Genomic DNA, 26,847 nt, shown 5'->3' on the forward strand with positions numbered 1-26,847 from the left:
ATATGTTGAGACAGCCACAGGGTGAGGCGACAATACATGTCACCTTTGAATGATGCTTTATTTCTCTGATTATTTGATGTTGAAGCCACACTGTTGTTTTAGATAGTTTCCAGAATATAGAAATCAAAGTGATCAAAATATGATCTTATTTAAAACCCCCTTTGCTGGAGGAATCAAGGCCTTTCCATATTTGGGTGCCTCCCCCTCCACTTTTTTTTTTGTTTAAAAGTACTCCAGGTCTCTCTTCAATTAGTATGATCCAACAGTGGTGAGTAAAGTACACTTTATTGGAATGAATTTATGGTACAAGTCCCCAACCTCAATGATCTTCACAATATTCAAAGGCAGTAATTTATGCACAGAAACATCTTGTAAACTACAGGGATATAAACAAATGCATACATTTTTATTATCATTGTAATGAGGCTCAACTAACACCGAACAACTTTAGGAGGCAGCTTGGCGTAGGGTGTAAGAACTTCAGGCTGGAAGCCCTGATCAGAGGGTGTCTCCCTCCTTGTGGAGTAAGGGATAGAGGTCATTTAGGGGAAGGAGAAAGGGTGGGGTGGACAGCTTTGAATACGACTCTTTAAAAACTGGTATGCTTGAGAAATCCTCATTCACTCAAAGTGTGGTTTGATTTTATGGTCACTGCTGTATGGAGAAGATCCGCCTGTCGTGGCACAATATGAAACTTCAAAAACAATCCAAGTAATCCAATAGATGTTTCACTCGGTGGCTCAACTTGGAGACAGTGTACTTATTGAAGACAGGGTATGATTAGTGATATACATGTCATTAATCAATTCAAAAAAACAAAAGGGGCCGGGCGTGGTGGCTCACACCTGTAATCCAAGCACTTTGGAGGCCAAGATGGGCGGATTACCCGAGGTCGGGAGTTCAAGACCAGCCTGATCAACATGGTGAAACCCCATCTTAAAAAATAACAACAACAACAAAAACAAAACAAAACAAAAAAACAAAAGGAAGCTACTATACTCTTATCAATTCTGAAATAAAGTCTTTTCAAAGGTGTTAGTTCTGAGGTAAACAAGCCTCAGCTTCAGAATCCAACTCAATTGCAAAACTTGCTTTGTGCTGTTTCCCAGTACACTCTGCACAGTGTTTTGGAAACCTGCAGTTATCTAAATTCCCATCGGGTGACATTGTTTAATCCAACATTCCCTCTTTCATACACGAAAATACCTCTAAGGACACACCACTGATACGCTTTGAACTCTCTTTCTGGTGGTTGGAAGGGAGTTTCCAATCCCACTCCCTTTCCTCTGATGGTTTTCCTGCTCCCTGCCCCACTGTGTCATTCAAGAAAGGCCTCTGGCAGCTCCCCCAAGCAAGGGCTCATGGGGAAAAGAGACACTGACCTTGGCTAAGTAAGCACCTGTCTAATCACCGAACTTACCAGGCCACCGGGAGTCCAGACTGGTGCAAGCTACTTCAAGTAATACTTTGTGTGTGTGTGTGTGTGTGTGTGTGTACGCAGAACTTTAGGCTTCTGATATTGACATGAAAAGATGGTTGCTTTAAAATGATCACTACACCTATTAAAAATATTGTGATGAAAGTATAACACCAGTACCCTTCACCTTTAAGAAAGCTGCAAACATTATTTTGCTTTGAAGGCAGTAATAACCGAAATAACAAAAACGTTTCAAGTCGTATCTTAAAAGGGTGGCTGCTTCTCCAGTGCTGAGCTTATACAGAGCTCTAAGAAGCACCCCCACTCCAGCTTTCTGAAAGTCTTAGAAAGATTACCACCCCGTTTGCCTCAAAACCTGTGAGGTGCTGCCCTTCTTAAAAAACAACCCTCCCTCAATCATACAGCCACATTGTTACTCAACTAAGTTATACTTTATAAACCGCCTTCCTGTGCTTCACACATGCAAAAAGTACACAAAGTGGATAAACTTCTACTGTGGATGCCGCCGTGGAGGTATATATTTAGTAAACATTTAGTTACATTATTTTATTTTTGTGAAATAAGAACTGATCGACCAAACCTTTCAAACAGACCCACCAGATGATAAATACCACCATATGCTTGCTTCGCAGTACATTTGGGCATAAACACTTCAATTACAGCTTTGTGTTTAGTATCAAAAACCTTTTCTTGTGTGCGTGTGTTTTCTCTCCAGATCCCGTGCTCTGGATCACATTTTGAAAGTCGCTTATTACAGATAAAGCACCTTTCCAGGTACGCTTCGGAGAACCATATGTATTTACGCACACAAAGGTATGCACAGAGATTTTCACAACAAATGTCCATATGATGCCGCGCCGCGCTCCCCCACATGCTGCCGCGTGTGCGCCCAGCCCCCAGCGCCGCCGGGACGCCCCCCGGACACGCGGGAGCCCGCGGCCTCCTTAGGAAACTTCGCCGGCGTTTCCACCCCGGGCGCGGCGCAGGCCTGCCCGCCCGCGGCCCAACGGCCCACACCCGAGCACACCCAGGCCGGCCCACGGCGGTGGGGGACGGGGGTGGGGGCGGGGAGGGCGGCCGGGCCCGGAGGCGCCTTCGAGCGCCCGCGGGGCTCGCCCGATTTTTAAAAGAATGCGCCGCACACGCCCAGCCCCCAGTGCCGCCGGAGCGGGCAGGGAGGGAGGAGAGCGCGGCGCCGGAGCACCCCCCTGCCGCGCCGCCGCCTCCCCGCGTCCGCGGCGCCCCTCCCCCGCCGGCCCCTCCCCCGCGCGCCCGCCCGCCCGCCCGGCGCAGGCCGCTCGGGTTTGTTTTGCTGCGCGGCCGCCGCCGCCGCCGCCGCCGCGGGCCTCGCGAGCTCATTTGTGCCTGGCTGGTCCCCATTCCTCTCTCCCCAGTGTTGAGTGTCTGAGCCGTTGGCTGCTCCGAACCGTTTGGCTCTTTCCCTTAGTAACAGCTTTTACCTTCTGCCTCAATTCCTCTCCCCGCTCGCGCCCTTCCCCCGCGCGCCGCCTCCCCCCGCCGCCGGCCGCGTGCGCCCCCGCCCCTCCCCCCGCGGCGGGAGCACCTCCGCTCGCCACCTGGGGACCCGCGCCGCGCTCCCCGCCCCCGCCCGCCCGGCGCCCATCCCCCGCGCCCTCCGCTCGCTGGGGTTATAATTGCCTCTCACCCCCCGGAGGGGTTATTTTGGGGGTGGTTGGAGGCGGTGGCGGCGGCGGCGAGAAGGGGAATTTCCTTGTGCCTCCATTCCTGGGAGGGGGGGAGCGGCGTTGGAGGCCACCGTTTCCAGGTAAGCACTGGGGGCCGGACCCCGGAGTGGGGGCAGCCGCGGGCCTGGGCGAGGGGCGCGGGCCGGAGGCGGCTGGGGGCGCTGGGCCGCGGGGGGATGGGCGCGAGTGGAACAGGCATTTTTCAACTTGGCCCTTGGGGGAACTGGGCTTGCGTGGGGGAGGGGAAGGCAGGGAGGGCACTTGGGGCGCCCCCATCCCCCCGTTTTCCTCTCAGGTTTCTTTGAAATGCTCACGTGCTTGCCCACCCCCTGCCCTTTCCTGGTCTCGGGGGATCCTCACCCTAATTATGTTGTCCCCGAAAATGTGCACCTCGGCCTTCTCCCCCGTTCCACCCTTCGTGCATTTACACCCCCTTTTTGTGCGTGTGTGTATGAGGGGGGGAGGCTTTCAGGAAAGGATTTGCAGCAAATTGAATCAAGGAGCCATCATGAGGCCGACTCCTTTATAGCCTATTTTTAGCAGAGGAGAAGGAGCTTTTCGGTGCATGCTATTTTGTGAAACCTTGGGCAGCAATGGAAATGTCCCCTCCCCGGGCGCGTCCCCGGCCCGGGCGCGGCGACCCCGGCCGGCGTGCGAGGGGCTGCGGGCGGCTGTTGGGGCCGCGCGTCCGGGGCGGGGGCGCCGGCCGGGGGAGGGGCGCGCGGCCGCCGGGCCTTGCTCCGGTACGTGTTTATTTGTAACTTAGTGCTTTTTATCGTCTTGAGGTGGTATTTGGTGGAGGCTCTTTGAAGTTGGGTTCAGGAGTGTAGAATTGGCAAAGTTATTGCCAGCTTCCTGGTAAGTTTTGGGTGGCACAGAGTCACGTTATTTTCTGACAGTGTAAAGGCCACGTTGTGAGGGTGGTTTCTCTGTAACTTCCTCTTTGCAACCGATTTAATTTTTTGAGCAGAAGCAGACTTTTATTTACGTGGAATATTAATCTTAAATGGCAGCTCGAGGGAAGCCATGCATGTGTTAACGTGTTCAGTATTTTTGGAAGTTCTTAATTTGCTGAAACAGGCATCACTTCGCAGTGGCAACCGGGATTAAATTTAGGCTGTGAAAATGGTGTGTTTCATGTAAAATTTGGGCTGTGGCTTTTAAAAAATGCTCTCTTTGTTAGGTTATCTAAGTGTCTCTAAGATAATTTGATGATTACAAATGAGAAATGTTGGGACCTAGTTAAAAATTAGGTGTTCTCAGTGTCTGTAGTTTACTTAAAATCTTGGCCTGTGCAGGCACCGGGGATGAGGAGTTTTCGTACCTATGTGATTTACAGTTGACTTAGGAAAGTTTACTATTCACTTTCTTGTTTCGCAAACAGGAACCTTATGCTGATCTAAACAAGCTTGTTAATAAAATGTGGTGGGTGAAAATGGCAGGTTATTTTTAGTCTGAATTTTAAGACTGAATGGTTTTTCCATTTCCCACCTCATATAATTAAGTGATCTTCTACCCCCTCCTTTTTTCCTTAAAGGCTCCTTCTCCAGTTTGGATAATAATAAGGCCCTCGTGGTGTTTTCATCCACTTACCTGCAACAACTTTGAATAAATAATTTCGATTACACATTGAAGATAAAATGAGTGACTTTGGGTTTTCCAGTGTGATTCATTTTCATTTTTGTTAAAATAAGACCTATGTTACATGGATGTATTTGAGTAATTCTGACTTCCTGGGATTGTATGTTCTCACAGTTTTAACAAGTTTATAGTCGAGGGAAGTAGGGCAGCTTTGTCTCCCCGAAAACATGGTGTGTGTTAGGTGGTATCATGGGAGTTGATGGCAAGCTTCCCAAATTGTTGCTGAGTTCTAGAAATAGTTAGCATTTACCTGTGGGGGAGGGGCTGCAGGAAGAAACTGCCTGAGAGCAGTTAGGTGTGTGATGTGTGATTGGGCTTCTTGCTCGTAAATCCAGGTTTTCTTGTTGGTATGGAATATGATTTTCTTTTCACCCCTATCCTGCACTGAGATGTTTGTAATCACAATCATTAAAGTCGTAATAACTCCTTTTTTTTTTTTTTTTTTTTTGCCGTTTGAGTTGTTAGAATCAGACCTACAGGACAAAATACTAAACTGTATGGGACATGAAAACTACGTGACTGGGAAAAGTTTTTCTTACTGTTAAGGAACTAAATAAAGTGACATGTTAATGGCATAAAAATGGTTGCAAAGCTCACCAAATCAGTTTATAAGATATTTTTCTTTTAACATATACCAGCTGTGGTTACTAATGTGGGTGACACTGGTGGTAAATGGACTGGCCCCTTGCAGAGGTATTTTTGCGTTGGTTGCTTCAAAGAAGTGTTAAGCATTTTAAAACGTATGTTCAATAATCTTTTTGATATTTGCGTTCTCAACACCTAATTAAAGGTTTCACATGATTACCACGACGCCAGCTTCCTGTGTATTAGGAGCCTTTCAAGCTAACATGTACAAAGGGCAGAAGATGATATAAACATAGGGGCTACTGATAAAAGGAAATGATTAGTAGACCTTTTGAACCTCAACCTGTTGATTAAATCCTTCAGTTCGTATATAGCAGTGCAGTATATATACAGCCTTGTCAGATGAGCAGCTGACAAAGGAATCTCCCTTCTACAATTTGTAGCCAGTACTACTATTATAAAGAATTTCTGACTTGACACGTTTTGATGAAGTTGGTTGCAATAATTTGTTGGGTTTGTTGAATTTTGGTGTCATTTGTATGAAAAGAACAGAAGAATGTGAATGGTAGGAAGTCAGGGGAGAGATGGCAGAAACATTGGCACACACTAGAACGTGTATTTTTCTAGTACATGTGAATTGGACTCATTTCACAAATAGCATTTACAGTATAAGTCACTGAAATGCAAAAAAGGAAAGCAGCGAACATGAGACATTTATACTTTGTGCTCAGACATTCTGGTAGAAGAGGAGGGCTGGGACCCTAAAGCTGTGAAGTAAAGAATTACTGAGTATCGTTCAGTTTAAGTACCATCTCCTGCTCTGCCACCAACAGAAATTTGAAGTTAAAAAGAAAAGGCTCTATGAGAGATCTGATCCTGGAGAGATTTGGCTCTTTACCCCTCTGAGATTGGATTCTGTAGAGTACAGTTAATTGCCCTGTTACCAGAGAGCCAGAGGAGAGGGACTAGGTGCTCTGAGCTATGCTCTAGGAGGTGCGAGGTGCTTTCTCTGCCATTTATTCCCCAGGCTAATCCTATGAGGTAGTGTTGAGCTCTTTTTGTCGATGATGAAACAGAGGTGCAAAGAAGTTAATTCACTTGTTCAAGGCCACAAAATGATTAAATGAGTGCTGGGATTCAAACCTAGGTCTGTCTTAGCTGACTGCGTCTGCGGAATTTTCCCAGCTGTTTTGTTAGTCTTGATCTGTGTAGCTCTTCCAAAAACTTGTGTTTTTAATCAAGTTGATGAGGTACAGTTGAGCATCTCCACTAACTGGGTCAAGTGATTGCATGGGTAAATGAAATTCACAGGACTCAAATCATTGTGCTGAACTTCCTAGCACCATTTACTAAGATGTGGTCTTGCCGCGTGCGGCGGTTCATGCCTCTAATCTCAGCACTCTGGGAGGCTGAGGCAGGTGGATCACGAGGTCAAGATATGGAGACGATCCTGGCCAACGTAGTGAAACCCTGTCTCTACTAAAAATACAAAAATTAGGTGGGCCCGGTGCTGTGCGCCTCTAGTCCCAGCTACTTGGGAGGCTGAGGCAGGAGAATCGCTTGAACCTGGGAGGCGGAGATTGCAGTGAGTTGAGATCTTGTTGCCACTTCACTCCAGCTTGGGGACAGAGCGAGAATCCATCTGTCTCAAAAAAAAAAAAGAAAAAAAAAAGCTATCTTCTTGGGAGCTGCTGTATTTCCTACTTTAAGATTGGCAGTGGTGAAATAGCCTTTCTAAATACTGCCAATGGAGATTAAGTTCCATGCCTATACTTAATAAGCAATAGCAAATAATAGTATGTCTAACTATCCTTCCAGTGTATCTTCTTTTTTTTTTTTTCTTGAGATGGAGTTTCACTCTTGTTGCCCAAGCTGGAGTGCAATGGCGCATTCTCGGCTCACTGCAACCTCCGCCTCCTTGGTTCAAGCGATTCTCCTGTCTCAGACTCCTGAGTAGCTGGGATTACAGGCATGTGCCACCATGTCTGGCTAATTTTTTTGTATTTTTAGTAGAGACGAGGTTTCACCATGTTGGCCAGGATGGTCTTGATACCTCATGATCCACCTGCCTTGGCCTCCCAAAGTGCTGGGATTACAGGTGTGAGCCATGGCGCCCAGCCTTCCCTCCCAGTGTATCTTCTTAAAAACTTATGTAAGAAAAATCATTAAAGTCCATTAAAGTCTTTGTGTTATAGTGGTTACAGTGAGTTGAGACTCAGGTGGTATCCCTTACTAGTTGTGATGTTGGAGTAGTAGTTCCTCCTGTTTTATTTTATTTTTTTTTTATTTCGAGATGGGGTTTCACTCTTGCCTAGGCTGGAGTGCAATGGCGTGATTGCAGCTCTCTGCAACCTCCACCTCCCGACTGAAGCAGTTCTCCTGCCTCAGCCTCCCAAGTAGCTGGGATTACAGGCATGCACCACCATGTCTGACTAATTTTGTATTTTCAGTGGAGATGGGGTTTCTTTCTTTCTTTTTTCTTTTTTTTACAACCATACTAAGGAGGAGAGATCTAATGAAGTTGATAATCTACAGTTGAGGGTTTCTCTATGTTGGTCAGGCTGGTCTCAAACTCCCTACCTCAGGTGATCCACTTGGCTTCCCAAAGTGCTGGGGTTACAGGCATGAGCCACTGCACCCAGCCTATTTTTTTAATTTTTTAAAATGATATTTTTATTTTTTTGAGATGGAGTCTTGCTCCCTTGCTCAGGCTGAAGTGTAGTGGCGTGATCTCATTGAAACCTCTGCCTCCTGTGTTCAAGCAGTTCTCCTGCTTCAGTCTCCCGAGTAGCTGGGATTATAGGCACCCGCTACCACACCCATCTAATTTATGTATTTTCAGTAGAGATGGAGTTTCACTATGTTGGCCAGGCTGGTCTTGAACTGTTGACTTCAGGTAATCCAGCTGCCTTGGCTTCCCAAAGTATTGGGATTACAGGCATGAACCACCAAGCTTGGCTCTCAGTGTGTTTTAGTTTCTTCATCTGTGTAAGGGGGACAGTCAGCTTCATAGAGTGGAGAAGATTGGTATAGTATGTGTGAGGTCCTTAGAACAATGGTTGACATTCTAAGCATCATGTAAGTTGCCCTCGATTGGTTTGATTTTTGAAGTTCATTTCTTTGTATTACATTTAATTTGCTTGTTACTTATTTTAGTAGGGGCATAATGTCATAGAAAGCATTTGGTAGCTCCATTTCCTGAGTTCCTGGGCAACCTGTTTGAAGTAAATTTAGCTTTTAAAGTTGGGGTTTAAAGCTTACATATACTATGAATGATTAGAATTTCAACACCAAATGGGAACAATACTGAGTTACGTGATTGGTAGAGGTATAGTGGAGGGTATTTTGCATGCCTTTGTTGCTGTTCTGTCATCTGGGTTCTTAAACTTACACGTGCACCATTTGAAACCTTTTTTTTAACTCTTTAAATCAAAAGAGAACTCTTTCAAGGCTGGGTCCAGCAGAACTTAGGGTCTGCCTTTTAGGTTGTAGTGATTACTTTGGGTAGGTGGTTTTATTTTCTTTTTCCCTCTATCCCTGACCTTTTTTACCTGTGTGTTCTTTTTAGTATTATCAGCTGCTGTTAAGACAGTTGTCCTTGGAAGTTCTGTTCCTCTGTGAGCCTTTTCTTATTTTCACTTCCCATTTTTTTTTTTTTTTGAGACAGAGTCTTACTCTGTTGCCCAAGGGGGAGTGAAGTGGAACGATCTCAGCTCATTGAAACCTCCACCTCCCAGGTTCAAGCTATTCTCCTGCCTCAACCTCCCGAATAGCTGGGACTACAGGTGTGTGCCACCACACCTGGCTAATTTTTGCATTTTTAGTAGAGACAGGGTTTCATCTTGACCAGGCTGGTCTTGAACACCTGAGCTCAGATAATCCACCTGCCTTGGCCTCCCAAAGTTTTGGGATGACAGACGTGAGCCACCCTGCTTGGCCCACTTCCCTATTTTTAAATTTTTATTTATTTTATCTTTATTTATTTTTGAGATAGGGTCTCTGTTGCCCATGCTGGAGTACAGTGGCTTGATGTCTGCTCACTGCAACCTCTGCCTCCCAGGTTCAGGCAGTTCTCTGCCTCAGCCTCTGTCAAGTAGCTAGGATTACAGAACGCCTGGCCAATTTTTTTTTTTTTTTTTTTTTTTTGAGTTGGAATTTCGCTTCTGTTACCCAGGCTGGAGTGCAATGGCGCGATCTCAGCTCACCGCAGCCTCCCTCCTGGGTTCAAGCAATTCTCCTGCCTCAGCCTCCCGAGTAGCTGGGACTACAGGCGCGTGCCACCACGCCCAGCCAATTTTTGTATTTTTAGTAGAGACGGGTTTTCACCATGTTGAACCAGGATGATCTCAATCTCTTGATCTCGTGATTCACCTGCCTCGGCCTCCCAAAGTGCTGGGATTATAGGCGTGAGCCACTGCTCCTGGCCTAATTTTTATTTATAAACACACACACACACAGACACACACACACGCACACTTTTTTTTTTTTTTTCAGTAGAGATGGGGTTTCACCATGTTGGTCAGGCTGGTCTTGAACTCCTGACCTCAGTTGATCCACCCACCTCGGCCTCCCAAAGTGCTGGGATTACAGGCGTGAACCACTGTGCCCGACCCATTTCCCATTTTTAACTATACTTCAGCAGTAGTGTTCACTAATGGTCAAAGTTCTATACGTCGGGACTGTACAGGTGCTCTGACAAGTACTTGTGGCAGTCTGAGTGCTGATGCCCTGAATTGAGCAGTGAGAAAATTGAGGTTCAGGTAGTAGGGGACAGAGCAGGAATTTAGGCCAAGTTTTTGTGAATTCTGGGCCAGTGTTGTTACTTAGCAGTCTGTCTTCTCAGTGAATGAATGAATGGTTGTAGGTCTGGGTTATTAAGTTTTTATTTGGTTGCCCTGAGCAACCTTTCTCATTCATTTTATCTTCTGTAACTACTGACAGTGTAATTTATTTAAAGTACTGGTTTCATCTTGTCAGTTCCCCTGCTGGAGAACCCATAATGGATTCTCTTTGCCAACTGGATTGAATTTATATGCTTCAGTCTGGCTTTTAAGAAGGTTCCATTCTACCTATTCAGCTTTATTTCCCACTCTTCCCCAACTGAGATTCTTGCCTGCCTCTGAAATACTGTGGCTTTTGCCATACTCACTACTTTGCTTTTGTGCATGCGGTTCTTCCCTTTGTCCTTTTTATAGCCTAGTTTCAGTCTTCCTCCTTCCATGAGTCCTTTTCTGGCCATCCTGACTCAGGAGATTCTGAGACCCCATTGCATTTAATGAAGATCACAAATCCCATAACTGTTTATTGTTTTGTTGCCCCAACTGCAATGTTACGTTTCTTGAAGGGGTGGACCTTTTTCCTTCTAGCATTTGGCAGAATGCCATCTTCATGTTAAAATGGATTGTTTCTAGAAGGGCCTGTGTTAAAATGGGAGCAGTGACAGCCATGTTGCACTGTTGTTAATGTGGCAGAATCTTTTTGAGTTAGGCCTTCAAGATTTAGGTGTACCGTAGTCACATTTAACTGTTGATTTAAATTTGAATGCTGCCAGAGTTGACAAGGAAGAAAAACTGGTCGATTCTTAGAGTCAAATGAAAATGGATAGTTTGGCCCTTTTAGTTTTAGAATAGTAGCCACAGTATTAGGGGGAAACCTAGTCTAGTTAGGAATCGTGTCACACTAAATTGATATTATCTGGTTATATATGTGTCAGGTATAATGATGCTTAAGATTTTGGACTTTATTTTCTTTTTTTTTTCCTTAATTTTTTTTTTTTACATTGAGACTGGGTTTCACCATATTGGTCAGGCTGCTCTCGCGATCCACCCGCCTCACCCTCCCAAAGTGCTGGGATTACAGGCGTGAGCCACTGTGCCCTGCTTGGACTTTATTTTTTTAATCTGCTAGATTTTCTGCTCATTATTTCCTCAGTAGTGTACCTAAGTTAAGACAGTGTTTTTAGCTCTCATTGTTTTACAGCATTCTGACCACACTGGAGTTTCATTTGAACCATTACTATTAATGTATTAACATTCAGTATAGAGTATATCTATTTTACAATGTAAATGGGTTTAATCTACCAGAAGAATGTCATCTTAACCATCTCCCTTTAGTAAGTTTTTATGGTAAGACTGCTGTATTGGTTCCAGCCAGCCAGGGTAATTGACTATAAAGGCAGCTAATTTGGTGTTATATCCTTGTGAAATTTTTAATTTTTTTTTTTTTAAATGGAGTCTCGCTCTGTCACCCAGGCTGGAATACAGTGGCGCCATGTCGACTCATGGCAACCTCCGCCTCCTGGGTTCAAGTGATTCTCCTGCCTCAGCCTCCTTAGCAGCTGAGATTACAGGTGCCTGTCACTACAACTGCCTAATTTTTTTATTTTTAGTAGTAGAGGTAGGGTTTCTCTACGTTGGCCAGGCTGATTTAGAACCTCTGACCTCAGGTGATCCACCCGCCTTGGCCTCCCACAGTGCTGTGATTACAGTTGTGAGCCACTGCGTCCAGCTAGTAATCCTTCCCCCCCACCCCGCCCCGTGGTATTTCAGGAGTTTCTTATAGGAAATTGTACTCTGGACTCTCAAGGGTTTTTTTTTTTGGAGATGGGAGTTTTGCTCTTGTTGCCCAGGCTGGAGTGCAATGGCACGATCTCAGCTCACTGCAGCCTCCACGTACGGGGTTCACTCGATTCTCCTGCCTCAGCCTCCCGAGTAGCTGGGATTACAGGCATGTGCCACCATGCCCACTAATTTTGTATTATTAGTAGAGACGGGGTTTCTCCATGTCGTTCAGGCTGGTCTTGAATTCCCGACCTCAGATGATCCATCTGCCCCCTCAGTCTCCCAAAGTGTTGGAATTACAAGCATGAGCCACTGTGTCCGCCCCCCCTTTTTTTAAGTAGATGTTTAAAATTTTTAGTTACCTTAAAATGGTGGATTTTTTTTTTTTTTGAGGCAGAGTTTCACTCTTGTTACCCAGGCTGGAGTGCAATGGCGCGATCTCGGCTCACCACAACCTCCGCCTCCTGGGTTCAAGCAATTCTCCTGCCTCAGCCTCTTGAGTAGCTAGGACTACAGGCGTGCACCACCATGCCCAGCTAAGTTTTGTATTTTTAGTAGAGATGGGGTTTCACCATGTTGACCAGGATGGTCTCGATCTCTTGACCTCGTGATCCATCCGTCTCGGCCTCCCAAAGTGCTGGGATTATAGGCGTGAGCCACTGTGCCCGGCATAAAATGGTGGATTTTTTTTTTCACCTTTTAACAAACTAGGTATCAGTCTATTTGATGTCTTCAGTATTTTGTCTGAGATCAGATGTATAAATAAGTGCCTTTTCCCCCACTACCTGTTTCTCTTTTCATTGTGTCTTTTCAGCACAGTGGAGAGCAGGACATTGTAAAGAGACAATCAGTGACTCAGTTTTTGAGTGAATGCTTAACGTTTTTTTTCTTAAGTTTGCATCTGCCTGAATGGGGTAGCATTTTAACCTGCGTCTAATATTAAGCAAACAAGTATTTTTAAACCAATTCTTTGTAAAGCCTTGGTTGCATGAGTAAATCACTTAGTTTCTATAAATGTCTGTTAAGATGATCAGATTAAATGTTATCTGAAGTTCTTTTATTTGTTCAAATACTTTTGAATTGAGTATATGAGATACTTCAATTTCTTTATTAAGATTCTAGGATTTTTTTTTTTTTTTAGACGGAGTTTCTCTCTGATGCCCAGGTTGGAGTGCAGCAGCATGATCTCGGCTCACTGCATCCTCTGCCTCCGAGGTTCAAGCAATTTTCTGCCTCAGTCTCCCAAGTAGCTGAGATTACAGGCACCTGCCACCACGCCCGGCTGATTTCTGTATTTTTATTAGAGACGAGGTTTCACCATCCTGGCCAGGCTGAGTCTTGAACTCCTGACTTTGTGATCCACCTGCCTAGGCCTCCCAAAGTGCTGGGATTACAGGCGTGAGCCACCGAGCCCGGTGGATTATTTGTTTTTTTTTTTTGTTTGTTTTGAGATGGAGTCTCACTCTGTTGCCCAGGCTGGAGTGCATTGGTGTGATCTTGGCTCACTGCAACCTCTGCCACCCAGGTTCAAGGGATTCTCCTTGCCTCCCGAGTAGCTGGAATTACAGGTATCTGCCACCATGCCTGGGTAATTTTTGTAGTTTTAGTAGAGATGGGGTTTCACCACATCTTGCCCAGGCTGGTCTTGAACGCCTCCTGACCTTGTGATCCACCCACCCGGCCTCATAAAGTGCTGTGTACAGGGGTGAGCCACCGCGCCTGGCTTTTTTAAAATTTGGAGATGGAGTCTCACTCTGTTGTCCAGGCTGGAGCGCAATAGCGTGATCTCGGCTCACTGCAACCTCCGCCTCCTGGTTCAAGCGATTCTCCCTGCCTCAGCCTTCCAAGCAGCTAGGATTATAGCTGCCCGCCACCACATCTGGCTAATTTTTGTATTTTTAGTAGAGATTTTCACCATGTTGTCCTGTAGTAGAGATGGGGTTTCACTGTATTGCCAGGCTGGTCTTGAACTCCTGACTTAAAGGGATCTGCCTGCGTCAGCCTCCCAAAATGCTGGCATTATAGGTGTGAGCCACCTCGCCTGGCCAGGATTCTGTCATTTAACTTTATCACTTTTGAGAGGGATCTACATGGAAAATTTTCTTAAGAGTATTTAAGTACTAAAAATCTACAGCCTTTTTTTTTTTTTTTTTTGAGACGGAGTTTCGCTCTTGTTAACCCAGGCTGGAGTGCAATGGCGTGATCTCGGCTCACCGCAACCTCCTCCTTGTGGGTTCAGGCAATTCTCCTGCCTCAGCCTCCTGAGTACCTGGGATTACAGGTATGCACCACCATGCCCAGCTAATTTTTTGTATTTTTAGTAGAGATGGGGTTTCACCATGTTGACCAGGATGGTCTCGATCTCTTGACCTCATGATCCACCCGCCTCAGCCTCCCAAAGTGCTGGGATTACAGGCGTGAGCCACCGCGCCCAGTCATCTTTTTTTTTTTTTTGAGACGGAATTTCGCTCTTGTTATCCAGGCTGGAGTGCAATGGTGCGATCTCGGCTCACCGCAACCTCCGCCTCCTGGGTTCAGGCAATTCTTCCTGCCTTAGCCTCCTGAGTAGCTAGGATTACAGGCACGCACCACCATGCCCAGCTAATTTTCTGTATTTTTAATAGAGACGGGGTTTCACCATGTTGACCAGGATGGTCTCGATCTCTTGACCTCGTGATCCACCTGCCTCGGCCTCCCAAAGTGCTAGGATTACAGGCGTGAGCCACCGCGCCCGGCCAAAATCTACAGTCTTAATTAGAATAATAGTTTGGAAAATATGTGACATGAGCGTAAGAAAACACCTTGCCAGATGTGGTTAGTAATAACACTTTTTGGTGGTTACCTTCAGCTGTGAATAGAACACAGTTTACGAGTTAGGGAGAGGTATTCTATTCTTTTTCTTTAATTTGAACAGGCTAATTGGGAAGAGTATATACTAATCATGTTACATTTCTATTTAGTGGCTATCATATGTCATTAACTCACAGTATAAGGCAATTGAGACATCTACTTTGGGTTTCTGAAATAAGGTAATGAGAATAGATAATGAATGAATTTCTTTTTTTTTTGAGACGGAGTTTCGCTCTTGTTACCCAGGCTGGAGTGCAATGGCGCGATCTCGGCTCACCGCAACCTCCGCCTCCTGGGTTCAGGCAATTCTCCTGCCTCAGCCTCCTGAGTAGCTGGGATTAAAGGCACGCGCCACCGTGCCCAGCTAATTTTTTGTATTTTTAGTAGAGATGGGGTTTCACCATGTTAACCGGGATGGTCTCGATCTCTTGACCTCGTGATCCACCCGCCTCGGCCTCCCAAAGTGCTGGGATTACAGGCTTGAGCCACCGCGCCCGGCTCTTTTTTTTTTTTTTAATTAAAAATTTTTTTTTTTTAAATTAAGGCAGGGTTTTACCACATTCGCCAGGCTGGTCTCAAACTCCTGGCCTCAGGTGATCCTCCTGCTTTGGTCTCCCAAAGTGTAGGGATTACAGGCGTGAGCCACCGAGCCTGGCTATGAATGAATTTCTTTATCTTTTTTTTCTTTTTCTGCAATTATCTTTTTATGAGGTAGAACTTATCAAAAGTGTAAGGATTTTAGATACTGTTTGTAGCTGTTAGCTAAGTTCTTTGGCACTTATTTGTATAAAAATGTAATATGATACATGCTTAAAAATTTTCCCCTAGTAACATGATGGGTTTTCTTTGAATTACCCTTCTCTGTCATCTTTAGTAAGTGATATGCATTTGTAAAATCATAGACTGGGGTTAAGAGTGCAGTCTGTTACTGTATTGTGTTCCCGTACAAAAAAACCCCAGATGTATCATGGGAATGCATCTTTGGCTTCAGACTTCCTTGTGCTAGCAGAGGTTACCAGTTTGGACACCTGGTGAGAGATGTCTTTGTGTGACTTGTTCCTTTATTTATTTGTTTGAGGCGGGGCTGCTCTGTCACCCAGACTGGAGTGCAGTGGTGTGATCCTGGCTCACTTCAGCCTCAACCTCCTGGGCTCAAGCCATCTTCCCACCTCAGCCTCCTGAGTAGCTAGGACTACAGATGAGCTGCACCATGCCCAGCCAGTTTTTTTATTTTTAATTTTTTGTAGAGACAAGATCTCAATATGTTGCCCAGGCTGGTCTCAAACTCCTGGGCTAAAGAAGTCCTCCTGCCTCCCAAAATGTTGGGATTATTAGTGTGAGCTGCTACGCCCAGCCAATGATTCTTTTATATATTTGTTTAGATTTGGTGTTTGTGACTTTCTTGTTAATATTTAAAGGACCTTCTCAAAGATACATTTAAGTGAAAGTACAAAGGGTCAGAAAATACTGTATGGTTGGCTGCTATTTTGTTTGTTTTGAGAGAGAGTCTCGCTTTGTCACCCAGTCTGGAGTGCAATGGCGTGATCTTGGCTCACTGGTCCGCCTCCTAGGTCTAAATGATACTCCTGCCTCAGCCTCCCGAGTAGTTGGGATTACAGGCTTGTGCCACCATGCCTGCTAAGTTTTTCGTACTTTTAGTAGAAACGGGGTTTCACCATGTTGGCCAGGCTGGTCTTGAACTGTTGGCCAGGCTGGTCTTGAATTCCTGACTGGAAGTGATCTACAATCCTTGGCCTTCCAAAGTGCTGGGATTACTGGCGTGAGCCACCGCGCCTGACTGGTTGGCTGCTATTTCAACTTAAGGGGTGGAAGACTGGAGAGGAGGACACATACGACATTTATATATGCTGCTTGTGTGTGCTTACAGTCACTCTACAAAGCTGGAGCGGAGACTGATAACTGGCGTTGGGGTGGGCAGATTATGTAGTCAGATGTGGGAGAGACTTGTTTTCATGTGTAACCTTTTTGAACTGTTTGAATATGTTCGCATTACCATTTTGAAAAATAATGATTGAAAAATTGAGGCATCTGGTTAAGCTTTTAAAATCTTTATTACTTTGAATTTGAATAGGTTGGTCAAAAAAGGGGGGAAACGTTGTTATCTTCTCCCATGCTTTTCAGTCAGTTCTTAGAGCTGGAACTGTATATTTCTGTAAACACTTTTATTTTTCAGAGTTGGTAGCAGAATAAGAGTAGTTGTATGATTAACAAGTGTTGTTTCTGTTTCATGATTGGGTTATTAGACCGGTGTTGAACTGGTGATTGATTAATTTATTGACAGAGTCTTGCTCTGTCTCGTCCAGGCTGGAGTGCAGTGGCACGGTATCGGTGCACTGCAACTTCCGCCTCCCGGGTTCAGTAATTTTCCTTTCTCAGCCTCCTGAGTACTGGAACTACTGGGGTGTACCACCACACATGGCTAATTTTTTTTTTTTTTTTTTTTTAAAAGATGAGGTTTCATCATGTTGGTCAGGCTGGTCTTGAACTCCCGACCTCAGGTGTTCCACCCGCCTTGGCCTCCAAAGTGCTTGGATTACAGGCCTGAGCCACCACGCCTGGCTAATTTTGTATTTTTAGTAGAGACAGGGTTTCACCATGTTGTCCAAGCTGGTCTCGAACTCCTGACCTAAGGTGATCCACTGGCCTCAGCCTCCCAAAATGCTGAGATTACAGGCGTGAGCCACTGCGCCTGCCTATCCAGGCTTGATACTTAGAAAATAAATTAGTGCAAACTTTAGGAGGTTTTGGTTGTCCAGAAGTACATCCATTTTGTATTATTTTAAAGATACTGCTTTGCCAAGGGTTTGGACATTAGGTGAATATTGGGGTTCTTTTTTTTGAGATGGAATTTTGCTCTTATTGTCCAGGCTGTAATGCAGTGGTGTAATCTCAGCTCACTGCAGCCTCCACCTCCCGGGTTCAAGCGATTCTCCTCCCTCAGCCTCCAGAGTAGCTGCGCCCAGCTAATTTTGTATTTTTAGAAGAGACGCAGTTTCTCCATGTTGGTCAAGCTGGTCTCAAACTCCTAACTGCAGGTGATCCACCTGCCTCGGCCTCCCAAAGTGCTGGGATTACAGGCGTGAGCCACCACGGCTGACCCATAGTAGTTGATTTAATAATTATGATAGTCTTTGACACAATAGGATTTGTGGAACTATGGCTTCTGATATTGCACAGATCCTCTCATGACTTAATAACTTGTATGTATGTGTTATTGATGCCAAGGTGATAGATCCATTGGATTTTAATGCTATTTTTGGTTGCAGTTGGTGTCATCTGTAATTGTGTCACTTGCAGGTTTTCATTGGTTAGTTAACTGTAAAGGGGTTTGTCTTCTAGTTGTGTTCATTTTCAACTTTAACTGGAGCAACCTCGAGAAAGGGAGCACCTGTTTCTGTGCACATAATTCGCTGCACTGTGACTTGACACTAGCCTTCCTTTGAGGGCAGTGGCCCATTTCTTAGCAGTAACAGGAGACTAGGTAGGAGAGTCTGTGTCTCGTTTCTGGCAGTAAACTCTCAGGATGTTACTGTGATGAAGAGCTGGAGCCAGACATACCTGGATGGTTTGAATCCTGTCCCTTGTACTTACTAATTATGTGACTTTGGAGACTTAAGTAGCCATCCTAGTTGGTTTCCACATCTGAAAAATGGTAATAAAGAATAATTTTTTTTTTTTTTTGAGAGGGAGTCTCCCTCTAACCCAGGCTGGAGTGCAGTGGCGCCGTCTTGGCTCACTGCAACCTCTGCCTCCCCAGTTCAAGTGAGAGTAAAGCATAATTAATACTTTTTTCTTTTTCTTTCTTTTTTTGAGACAAAGTCTCGCTCTGTTGCCCTGGCTGGAGTGTAGTGGCACGATCTTGGCTCACTGCAACTTCCACCTCCCGGGTTCAAGCAATTCCCTGCCTTAGCCTCCCAAGTAGCTATGATTACAGGTGTGAGCCACCGCGCCGTGCCAGTTAGTATGTTTTTCATAAAGCAGTTGTGAGGATTGAAATGGGAAGGCATGTAAAGCAGGTAGCATAGGGCCTGGTAAATAGGAAATAATAAATGCCAGCTACTACTTGGTGGCCTTTGTTAGCTGCAGTGGCAACATCTGTAGAGACAGGTAACATACCCCTCCTGACAGCTTATTTTGTAAAGCTTTCATGGCTTACTGTGGCAGCAGCAGAGATGAGTTGGTTAGACTTTTCAGTTCAGAAGGCTAGCACTGCATTTGGTGACTTCTGTTACTCTAGGATGAGAATGCATGCTGTGGAGCTTTGTTATGTGTCTGGTAAGTTTTTTTTTTTTTTTTTTTTTTGAGATTGAGTTTTGCTCTTGTTCCCCAGGCTGGAGGGCAGTGGCGCGATCTCACCTCAACCTCTGCCTCCCTGGTTCAAGGGCTGGGATTACCAGTGTGAGCCACCACACCTGGCTAATTTTTGTATTTTTAGTAGAGACTACGTTTCACTATATTGGCCAGGCTGGTCTCCAACTCCTGACCTCAAATGATCCACTCACCTTGGCCTCTCAAAGTCCTTGGATTACAGGAGTGAGCCACTGTGCCCTGTAGATTAGATGTTTCAAGAAAAACAACAACAAAAAAGATAACGTACTTTTTTTTTTTTTTTCAGATGGAGTCTGCTCTTGTTGCCCAGGCTGGAGTGCAATGGTGCAATCTTGGTTCATCACAACCTCCACTGCCTCCCAAGTTCAAGCGATTCTCCTGCCCCAGCCTTCCAAGTATCTGGGATTACAGGCACCTACCACCACACCTGGCCAATTTTTGTATTTTTAGTAGAGACAGGGTTTCTCTATGTTGGTCAGGTTGGTCTCGAACTCTCGATCTCAGGTGATCTGCCTGCCTTGGACTGCCTAAGTGCTGGGAGTACAGGCGTGAGCCATCGCGTCTGGCCTGTACTTTTTCTTTTTTTCTTTTTTAATTTGGTTCCAATGCAAGATACTTTTCTTAAAAATTAAGTTTTTGGCAGGGTGTGATGGCTCATTGGGAGGCTGAGGCAGGCGGGTCATCTGAGGTCAGGAGTTTGAGACCAGCCTGACCAACATGGTGAAACCCCGTCTCTACTAAAAATACAAAAAATCAGCAGGGTGTGGTGGTGGGCACCTGTAATCCCAGCTTACTTGGGAGGCTGAGGCACGAGAATGGCTTGAACCTGAGAGGCGGAGGTTGCAGTGAGCCAAGATGGTGCCCTGCACTCCAGCCTGGGCGAAAGAGCGAAACTCTGTCTCAAAAAATTTTTTTTTCTTTTAGCTTTCTGGAGTGGAATCCTTACTTTTTCTTGAGGCAACACTGCTCCCGTTGTCAGTGGCTACTGCTCTGATCAGTCACTTCAAATAAACATGTTAAATTTTACACAAACATTAACATGGATTCTCACTAAAAAATCCATATGGTACAACACAGGATATGTATACGTGCAGAAATAACTGAAAAATTTTCAGGAACTTGTTTTAATACACATGGATTTTCTATACTCTTTATTTTTCATTTAAAAACATGCTTTTAATGGACGTTATTTCTTAATTATTTTATTAAGTTAATTTAGAAAATACTCGTTCAAAGGAGTGTAGAAATGTACTTTTCTACTTTTATGGATTTAGAATTAGTACTCGGAATGAGAAACATTGACATTCTGAATGACGGAGCACGGATTGGTGGCTAATGTCTTCAGGAGTGTTCTGAAGCTATATGAGGATTCTGAAGTTCTGGTGCCTCAATTTTGTAGACATACATAAAGAAGTAAGATGCAGGTCGGGTGCAGTGGCTCATGCCTGTAATCCCAGCACTTTGGGAAGCTGAAGTGGGCAGATCACAAGGTCAAGAGATCGAGACCATCCAGGCCAACATGGTGAAACCCTGTCTCTACTAAAAAATACAAAAAATTAGCTGGGTATGGTGGTGCGCGCCTGTAGTCCCAGCTACTCAGGAGGCTGAGGCAGGAGAATTGCTTGAACCTGGGAGGCGGAGGTTGCAGTGAGCCAAGATGGCACCACTGTACTCCAGCTTGGCGCCTGGTGACAGAGTGAGACTGTCTCAAAAAAAAAAGAAAAAGAAGATACAAGTGATAAAGAATTTTGGTTGCCCTTAAATGTACATATAAGAGTTTTTTTGGAGGGAAAATCTGAACTGCTCTAGCTTTTTTTTTTTTTTGTTAAGACAGAGTCTTGCTCTGTTGCCCAGGTTGGAGTGCAGTGGTGCAATCTTGACTCACTGCAATATCTGCCTCCCTTGGCTCAAGCGATTCTCCTGTCTCAGCCTCCTGAGTAGCTGAGGTTACAGGTGCCCGCCACTGTGCCCAGCTAATTTTTGTATTGTTAGTAGAAATGGGGTTTCACCATGTTGGCCAGGCTGGTCTTGAACTCCTGATCTCAGATGATCTGCCCATCTGGGCCTCCCAAAGTGCTGGGATTGTAGGTATGAACCACCGCACCCGGCCTAGCTGTAGCTTTTAAGAACCCTGAATGCTTCTCATAAAGGACTGTAATTACAACCAGAAGAATGACCATTGTATAAAGTTTCTTATATCCCATTTGAGAAGAAGTTTGTATAGTTGTTTTATATTGTTTTAAACAAAAATTTACCTGCCATAACACGCTGCCTGCATGAAGTTATACTATTTGATTGAAGATTAAGTGTCTTTCTGCGACAGTCTTAAATTGATATCCTGGCCTCTGATGACCACTGGTCATCTGTTTCTAGCCCAGGTCACCCATCTTGATCCTCAGCATCTGGGGTAGTGCCTGGCACTCTTCAGCCTTTCTCTTCTTAAGTTGAATCCCACGAGGCTCTGACTGAGGTTTAGGTTTGCTACGGTAGACCCTTGTTGCTTTTGTGAGTGATTCATGTATACAAAACTGGAAAGGAGGTACATCCAGTTTCACACATTAGTTGTCCTTTGGACTTACTGCGTTCCTGCTGTAAGAATGTTTCTTTTATTGAGACAGGGTCTTAACTCTGTTACTTGGGCTGGAGTGCAGTGACACATGGTTGTGGCTTGCTGCATCCCCGACCTCCCCATGTTCAGGAGATCCTCTCATCTCAGCCTCCTGAGTATCTGGGACTACAGGTACACGCCACCTTGCTGATTTTTGTGGTTTTTGGTAGAGATGGGGTCTCGCCATATTGCCCAGGCTGGTCTTGAACTCCTGGGCTCAAGCGATCCTCCTGCTTTTGGCTTCCCAAAGTGCTGGGATTACAGGCATGAGCCACCAGGACTGGCTGTGCTGTAAGAATTTTGAGGGTCTGCTTGATAACCTAGCATCCTGCTCTTTGTTTTTTTGTCAGCTGCAGAATCCTTTTGGCTTGATAACAGTGTAGAACTTGCTAGGAGAAACAAGGAAAATACTCAAAACATGGGTAAAAGATTCAGATACCTCTGCCTGACCATAGCAGTTAAACCTGAATTGGGGTGTTGTTTGGACTTGCCCACTTCTTCCTGATATTTACGTACTCTGCAGTCTCTTTCCCTTGGTCATGGCTTTTTTTTCCCCTAACGTGAACCCTTACCTTCACCTACTGGCATATGATTCTTGCCTGGCTTTTTTTTTCTGATTCGTGGTCTTGCATGCCCAGTCCATACATCTACTGCTGCCCTTCTCTTTTACTGTGGTTTTCTCCTCAGAGGTCAAAGGATGTATACACTCTATGCCCTTTGTCTCTTTAAACCAGTCATTGTTGCACAATGGATTCTGTGGCCCCGATTGGTTCTTTCTGACCTCCTCCTCTGCAGATCTGCTATCACAGTCTAGCATGGGGACATCTTGTATTTTCCTGTGTTTTCTACTGTTGAATGTAGGCTGGCAGGGGCGTTCTTTTTTTTGGTTTTTTTTTTTTTTGAGACCGAGTCTCGCTTTGTCGCCCAGGCTGGAGTGTGGTGTCGTGATCTTGGCTCACTGTAACTTCCACCTCCCAGGTTCAGGCAGTTATCCTGCCTCAGCCTCCCGAGTAGCTGGGATTACAGGCCTGTGCCACCGCGCCCGGCTAATCCTCAGGTGATCACCCGCCTCGGACTCCCAGAGTGCTGGGATTATACCTGAGCCAGGTCAGATTTTCATTTAACGACAATGAGTTGGAACAAGACAGAGTTGGAAAATAGAGGAGGTTCTCAGGATTGGAAGAAGCAGGAGTAGGTGACGGTAATATCGAGTTGTCAGAGTGAGCCTGGGGTAACATCCTCCACTTCTAGCTAACTGATGAAAATATCCAGGATAGTGGGTCTGGGGCCGGTGTGTAATCCCAGCACTTTGGGAGGCCGAGGTGGGTGGATCACCTGAGGTCAGGAGTTCAAGACCAGCCTGAGCAATGTAGTGAAACCTTGTCTCTACTAAAAATACAAAGAATTAGCTGGGCATGGTGGTGGGCATCTATAAACACAGCTACTCAGGAGGCTGAGGCAGGAGAATCACTTGAACCCAGAGGTGGAGGTTGCAGTGAGCTGAGATTGCACCATTGCACTCCAGCCTGGGAAACAAGAGCAAGACTCCATCTCAAAAAAAAAAAGAAAAAAGAAAATATCCAGTGTGATCTCCGATCTTGGATATTATATAGACATTTAATTGGGACAGGGTCTTGGTAGATTTGTGTCATCATTTGGAGCCTTCTAAAATAGATGACCCTTTGTCTTTGAGCTACTTTCTAGAAACCAGAATTTATTGTCAGAGAATATAGGATTTTTGGTTTTTAAACTTTGAATTTAAAATGATTGTAGCAATATTTGAGCGATATTCTAAAAAAATACTTTAAAAGTTTTAAAAATTAATCAGCAGATTTAAAAAAAAACTCCAAGGGTAGTAACATTTAAATGATTAACATTTTCATTTTCCTCTGAATGTTGTTAAAACAGACAAAGTACTATTAAATGGGGGGCGGAATAAGTGTATTTTATGGGCTTTTCCCTTTTTTACCCTTTGTTTACTTGTCTGCAGATTAAAGTAGGTACTTTCATCTTTTGTATCTCTGGGCTCTGTTTCTTGTAGTGGGTATGTTTTCTTTTTCTCTCTCTCTCTCTCTTTTTTTTTTTTGTGACGGAGTCTTGCTCTGTCTCCAGGCTGGAGTGCAGTGGTGCTTACTGCAAACTCCGCCTCCTGGGTTCAAGTGCTTCCTCTGCCTCAGCCTCCCGAGTAGCTGGGACTACAGCTACTGGTAGTAGCTTGCGCCACCACCACACCTGGCTAATTTCTTGTATTTTATCAGAGACGGGGTTTCACCATGTTGGCCAGGATGGTCTCGAACTCCTGACCTTGTGATCCGCCTGCCTCGGCCTCCCAAAGTGCTGGGATGACAGGTGCGAGCCACCAGCCCGGCCTTTGGTGGGTATGTGTTCTAGTTTGTTGTGTCTCTGTTTGGTTTGTTCCCTTTTTTGTGTGTCAGATATGCTGGTGAATCTGGCTACCTTATTTTATCTAGCCTCTTTTGCCTTTCTTGCGTTTTCTTCCAGATGACTCATGTATATTTTGCTAGTAGATACATTGGCAGGTTGGCTCCTTTGTTCTGACAAATCAACATAGAAGTGACTTTTCACAAGTGGAAACTGGTAATGACAGGAACCATAACAGCATACTAATGGTCTTTTGGTAAATATGGTGAATGCACGTGGTAGAATTTAAAGGTCTTGGTTTGAAGCCCTCCCAAGAGTATTTGCAAGTTTGAGATTAGGTTGTGGGAGGTGGTGGGAATCTTTGGATACATTTTACTTGCCTCTCTTGAGCTTCGGTTCCCATATTTGCAAAATGCCATGACTTATCTCTTAAGAATTTAATTAGAATAAAAGAGATACCATAAGTTAAAAGAATACTTGGTTGTGCTCCAGCGTGTGTCTGTATCCTGGAATAGGCTCATGTAATTGGTAAATAGGGGAATTAGTATAACAAGGAAATTGCTCTGGTTCATACATGATTTTCCCCAGCCTATTCATGTTTTGTGTCAGGTAACGATAGTCGAGCTCAGAGTATACTGAGAGCTGAAGGAAACAAGCCATGGTGATCACTTGTGAATTCTTCCTTTTGGCTTAGTTTGGCCATGTTCCAGTCCTTGAAACGAGTGCAGTGGTGCGATCTTGGCTCACCGCAATCTCTGCTTCCCAGGTTCAAGCAATTCTCCTGCCTCAGCCTCCCGAGTAGCTGAGATTACAGGCAAGTGTCACCACGCCAGTTTTGTATTTTTAGTAGAGATGGTTTCTCCGTGTTGGTCAGCTGGTTTCTAACTCCCAGCCTCAGGTGATCTGCCTGCCTCCTTGGCCTCCCAAAGTGCTGAGATTATCAGTGTGAGCCACCATGCCTGGCTAGATTACTCTTTAAAGCAATCTAACTTTTGTATTGTTGAATGCATTTTATGAGAAGAGAACTATAGGTTAGTTGACAAACTGAAGATTTATGTTGTTTTTGCTGAAACTGGGTTTTGCTGAAACTGTCATTCTAATGTTCTTATTCTTTAAGCCTAAACTTAAATGGTTATATGTGCTTCCTTCAACTGAATGTTGTATCTTTATTAGGAACCTATTATTAAACATTTTTATTTGCATTTTTTTTTTTTTAAAGATGGAGTTTCTCTTTGATGGCCAGGCTGGTCTTGAACTCCTGACCTCAAGTGATCCACCTCGGCTTCCCAAAGTGCTAGGATTACAGGCGTGAGCCACCGCGCCAGCTATTTGCATTTTTATTCAGATTGCTTTTGTTAATATTTTGGTTACAAAGTGCCATAGGTATGGTCTTCCTTTTATTTTCTCATAAAAGTTTTACTTTTAGCGTGTGACTGTATAAAGTTTTCCAGGAATGCATAGTTGTTTTATAGAAAACACAGAAGAGGCCGGGTGTGGTGGCTCACACCTGTAATCCCAGCACTTTGGGAGGCTGAGACTGGTTATCACCTGAGGTCAGGGGTTCGAGACCAGCCTGGCCAACATGGTGAAAACCCATTTCTACTAAAAATACAAAAAATTAGCTGGACGTGCTTGTAATCCCAGCTACTTGGGAGGCTGAGACAGGAGAATCACTTAAACCCAGGAGGCAGAGGTTGCAGTGAGCTGAGATGGCGCCATTGCACTCCAGCTTGGGCAACAAGAGTGAAACTGTGTCTCAAAAAAAATACACAGAAGAAACATTTATACTTAATCTAGTACTACATTGGATGCCCAGTAAATGTTGTTTCCTTCTCTTTCCTGTTCCTTAAGAAGTTTTGATCACACTCAGCATAAAGTTCAAACATCTTAGCCTATGAGGGTCCCTCCTCCCCCACTTCTGCCCTGTGATCTGGCCCTGGCCACCTCACTAACCTTATCTTGTTTCACCTTGTTCACTGTGCCCAGCTATTCAGCTCCACACCCACTGAACAAGCTTATTCCTGTTTCAGCGTCTTAATTGCTTTGTTCTTTGCCTCATACTCTGTCCTGAGATTGTTATATAGCTGATTCTTTTATGCCATTCATTCTCAGTTCCATTGCCAACACCTCAGAGAGGTTACACTGAAATTACTGCCCACCCCCAGCAATTTTCAGCCATAAGACCCCTATTCTCCACATTGCAATTTTCTCCCTGATCTTTGATCGTTTTTTTTTTTTTTTTTTTTTTTTTTAACTTCCTTCCAGAATTTAAACTCCATGAGAACAGGGATGGGCAGTTCTGTCTTATGTGTCATTCTGTCTGCAGCTACCTAGAACAGGACCTGGCAGGTTCGTAATAAATATTTGAGTGGATTGTTGTCTTAGGTATGTTTTCATGATTAGCTGTTAGTCTTAAACTGGTTTATCCATATAATTAGAATACTGGAAATAATTTATTAAAAGGTCAGCATTTAGGGGAGGGTCAGAAGAGGTTTTACTGAATGTTTAAATTTGGAAGCCCAGGGAAATATGTGAGTGCCATCTGCTTTTCTTGGAGGACTGTTAAAGATGGCAGTTAGGTCAAATAATAGCAAGAACAGGTAAATAGATAATTGATGGACCAATCTGAAAATGTGCTTAGTACTGATAGTCATAAATGTTAGACTTTGAGAAGTTAATCTTTTCTTTTTACTTATTTTTGAGATGGAGTTTCATTCTTGTCGCCCA

At 44.6% G+C, this 26,847-nt stretch overlaps 1 protein-coding gene across 5 annotated transcripts in view; it reads left to right on the plus strand.

Moving 5' to 3' along the window:
* Positions 1–2,860: 2,860 nt before the first annotated feature.
* TBL1XR1 (TBL1X/Y related 1) overlaps positions 2,861–26,847 on the plus strand; it is a 182,951-nt gene continuing 158,964 nt past the window's right edge. For 3 of the 5 annotated variants that reach the window (XM_021666465.2, XM_021666468.2, XM_021666466.2), the window contains exon 1: positions 2,861–3,224. The gene's annotated coding sequence lies outside the window, so the exon portion shown is untranslated. Of the gene's footprint in view, positions 3,225–3,863; positions 4,003–26,847 lie in introns of those variants that run through there. The other 2 variants (XM_012435550.3, XM_021666467.2) reach the window with 1 other exon arrangement.

The sequence above is a fragment of the Aotus nancymaae genome, unplaced genomic scaffold (assembly GCF_030222135.1).
Source record: "Aotus nancymaae isolate 86718 unplaced genomic scaffold, 86718_ANA_hifiasm-v0.15.2.pri h1tg000019l, whole genome shotgun sequence".
NCBI classification, from domain to species: domain Eukaryota; kingdom Metazoa; phylum Chordata; class Mammalia; order Primates; family Aotidae; genus Aotus; species Aotus nancymaae.